Consider the following 4,133-nt stretch of genomic DNA (forward strand, 5'->3'; position numbering starts at 1 on the left):
TTTGCCCTCATTTCTCTCACTAGAGAGCTTGGCCTCTTGATCACCACAACAAAAATTGGCTTTTTCCTAAACCAAGGCCACCCTTGATATGGCCGCTAACATTGGGGAGCCTTCCTTTATGACAATATTACACCCCAAACTGACAAATGGTTGGTAAATTGAACATTTACAAGAGACTAGGATGGCTGTGAGTTAGTCCAATGACGGGATTATTGTAGGTCCACTTCCCAGGGGCCCACCCAATGCAGCCGAAAAGGAGTGCGTGGTGCTGGGAGTGGGTGCAGCCTACATGGCCTAAGACAGGGCTCTCACCCTCCTTTCACCCACATCAGAGTCCCTTGACGTTGCCCATCGTCGACAGCCTAAAGCCTTCGACCATCGATGTGACTCATCTCACATCAGTGTTTTGGGGTTGTGAACTTGTCTAAGACCCCCCATAATTAGACATCCAAATTCAAAACTCACATAGTTGGGATTGTACATAAGACGCCTTCTCTAACTAAACAGAGAAGGAGGAGATGCCAGAAGCCAGGACCCTCGCCCTTACCCTTACCCCCTACCTTTCCCCACCTGCACAATGTCCTCTGAAGCTTGGCAACTGCAAGATCCTGCTTAGCAACTGCAGATAGACTCAAAGCAGAGTACCATGTCTTCTTAAGAATAGCAGGGAGACCATAACTCAAGCAGTGTACCATATCTTCTGAAGAACTGCAGGTAGATCATAATTCAAGGCAGTGTACCATATAGACCATGACATGTTTCAAGGCACAGGCCAAGAAGATTTTGTACTTTTCCACCACCTGGACCCTCTTACCCCCTCCCCTTGTAAAACATGCTATAAAAAAGCATTTCATGTTAAAATAAAGAAATTAAAAAAAAAGGAAAAAAAATAAAAAAAAAATAAAAAAAACAAAGAAAGGAAAGAAAGAAAAAATGGGACGAATGGAGTGGAATGAGGAGGAGTTAGAGAAAGGAGTAGAGGTGAATATAATCAAAATGTATTATACGAAATTCTCAAGGAATTAAATATTTTAAAAATATATTAACAATAGAACCACATGTAATACTATCCCATTCCTGCTTCTGTATGTATAACCAAAGAATATTATTGATTGCCACACTATTTATAATAGTTAAAATGTGGGGTCAGCTAGGTGTACATTAAAAGGTAAATAGACAAAAAAAAAAGAAATCAAATAAAGTTATGAACATGGAGAAATTTGCTTTTAAAATTCATAAAAAAAAGAACATTGAGAAGGAGACCATTTGATTTGTAAAGTAATGGGATTTAAAACATTTATTCGTGCTAAAATTGAATATTTAATGGTAAAAAATTCATAGAATTAAAAACACTGTGGAAAAAGCTAGTGAAAAATTCAGGAAAAATACTGAAAACTTGAAGAAAAATTAAAAAGTCAATGATAAACTGTAATCAAACTGAAGAGAAATCAAAGAAAGTTATGAACAAGGAGAAATTTGCTTTTAAAATTCATAAAAAATAGAAAATTGATAAGGAGAACATTTGATTTGTAAAGGAATGTGATTTAAAACAGTTTTTCGTGATAAAATTGAACATTTACTTGGCAAAAATTCAAAAAATTGAAAACACTGTGGAAAAATCAAACAAAAGAAATATAAAGCTGGGGAATTCATGTGGAGGTCAGAGTGAAAGCAGGTGTGAGTGGAAGCAACAAAAGGAGTCATGGCTGCCAAAGTGTTTGAGTCCATCGGAAAGTTCGGCCTGGCGTTAGCAGTTGCAGGAGGCGTGGTGAACTCTGCTCTATATAATGTGGATGCTGGACACAGAGCTGTCATCTTTGACCGACTCCGTGTCATACAGGACATTGTGGGAGGGGAAGGGACTCACTTTCTCATCCCTTGAGTACAGAAACCAATTATCTTTGACTGCCGCTCTCGACCACGGAATGTCCCGGTCATCACTGGTAGCCAAGACCTACAGAACGTCAACATCACACTGCGCATCCTCTTCCGGCCAGTGGCCAGCCAGCTCCCTCGTATCTATACCAGCATCTGCGACGACTGTGATGAGCCGGTGCTGCTGTCTATCACCACAGAGATCCTCAAGTCCGTGGTGGCTCGGTTTGATGCTGGAGAATTGATTACCCAGCGAGAGCTGGTCTCCAGGCAGGTGAGCGATGACCTCACAGAGCGAGCAGCAACATTTGGGCTCATCCTGGATGACATGTCCCTGACACATCTGACCTTCGGGAAGGAGTTCCTAGAGGCAGTAGAAGCCAAGCAGGTGGCTCAGCAGGAAGCAGAGAGAGCCAGATTCGTGGTGGAAAAGGCTGAGCAGCAGAAGAAGGCAGCCATCATCTCTGCTGAGGGTGAGTCCAAGGCAGCTGAGCTGATCGCCAACTCGCTGGCCACCGCCGGTGATGGCCTGATCGAGCTGCGGAAGCTGGAAGCTGCCGAGGACATTGCCTACCAGCTCTCCCACTCTTGGAACATCACCTACCTGCCTGCCGGCCAGTCCCTGCTCCTCCAGCTTCCCCAGTGAGGCCAACCGGGCCGGCCTCCATCATTCGGAATGATGCCTTCCTTCTGCCCCACCCCAGAAATCACTGTGAAATTTAATGATTGGCTTAAAGTGAAGGAAATAAGAAATAAAGGTAAAATCACTTAAAAAAATATCAAAGAAATTTATGAAAAAAGGAGAAATTTTCATTTAAAATTCATAAAAAATAGAAAATTAATAATGAGACCATTTGATTTGTAAAGGAATGTGATTTAAAACAGTATTTCCTGATAAAATTGAACATTTACTTGGCAAAAAATTCATAAAATTGAAAACACTGTGGAAAAATCAAACAAAAGAGACATCAAAGAAATTTTCAATAAAGGAGAAATTTGCACTTAAAATTCATAAAGAATGGAAAATTGATAAGGAGAACATTTGATTTGTAAAGGAATGTTATTTAAAACAGATTTTTCCTGATAAAATTAAACATTTACTTGGCAAAAAATTCATAAAATTCAAAACACTGTGGAAAACGCTAGTGAAATATTCAGGAAAAATAGTGAAAACTTGAAGAAATATTACACAGTCAATGATAAACTATAATCAAACGGAAGAGAAACCAAAGTAAATCATGAAACAGGAGAAATTTGTATTGAAAATTCATAAAAAATAGAAAATTGATAAGGAGAACATTTGATTTGTAAAGGATTGTGATTTAAAACAGTTTTTCCTGATAAAATTGAACATTTACTTGGCAAGAAATTCATAAAATTGAAAACACTGTGGAAAAATGAAGCAAAAGAGATATCAAAGAAATTTTTTAAAATGGAGAAATTTGCATTTAAAATTCATAAAATATGGAAAATTGATAAGGAGAACATTTGATTTGTAAAGGAATGTGTTTTAAAACTATTTTTCCTTATAAAATTAAACATTTCCTACACTAAAAATTCATAAAAATCAAAACACTGTGGAAAAATCAAACAAAGGAGATATCACAGAACTTTATGAAAAAGGAGTAATTTGCATTTAAAAATCATAAAAAATAGAAAATTGATAAGGAGACCATTAGATTTGTAAAGGAATGTGATTTAAAACAATATTTCCTGATAAAATTGAACATTTACTTGGCAAGAAATTCATAAAATTGAAAACACTGTGGAAAAAGCTAGTGAAAAATTCAGGAAAAATAGTGAAAACTTGAAGAAATATTACACAGACAATAGTAAACTAGAATCTGACAAAAGAGAAATCAAACAAAATTATGAAAAAGGAGAAATTTGTATTGAAAATTCATAAATATAGAAAATTGATGATGAGACCATTTGATTTGAAAAGGAATGTGGTTTAAAACAGTTTTTCCTGATAAAATTGAACATTTACTTGGCAAAAAGATCATAAAATTGAAAACACTGTGGAAAAATCAAACAAAAGAGACATCAAAGAAATTTTCAATAAAGGAGAAATTTGCACTTAAAATTCATAAAGAATGGAAAATTGATGAGGAGAACATTTGATTTGTAAAGGAATTTGTTTTAAAACAGTTTTTCCTGATAAAACTGAACATATACATGGCAAAAATTCATAAAATTGAAAACACTGTAGAAAAAGCTAGTGAAAAATTCAGGAAAAATAATGAAAACTTGAAGAA

The 4,133-nt window shown here is 36.4% G+C and overlaps 1 pseudogene; it reads left to right on the forward strand.

Annotated features, from left to right (window-relative positions):
• Window positions 1–1,702: 1,702 nt before the first annotated feature.
• Window positions 1,703–2,521, forward strand: LOC114636428 (annotated as a pseudogene).
• Window positions 2,522–4,133: the final 1,612 nt, after the last annotated feature.

This window comes from Grammomys surdaster, unplaced genomic scaffold (genome assembly GCF_004785775.1).
Source record: "Grammomys surdaster isolate TR1022 unplaced genomic scaffold, NIH_TR_1.0 123989, whole genome shotgun sequence".
In the NCBI taxonomy this organism is placed as follows: Eukaryota; Metazoa; Chordata; class Mammalia; order Rodentia; family Muridae; genus Grammomys; species Grammomys surdaster.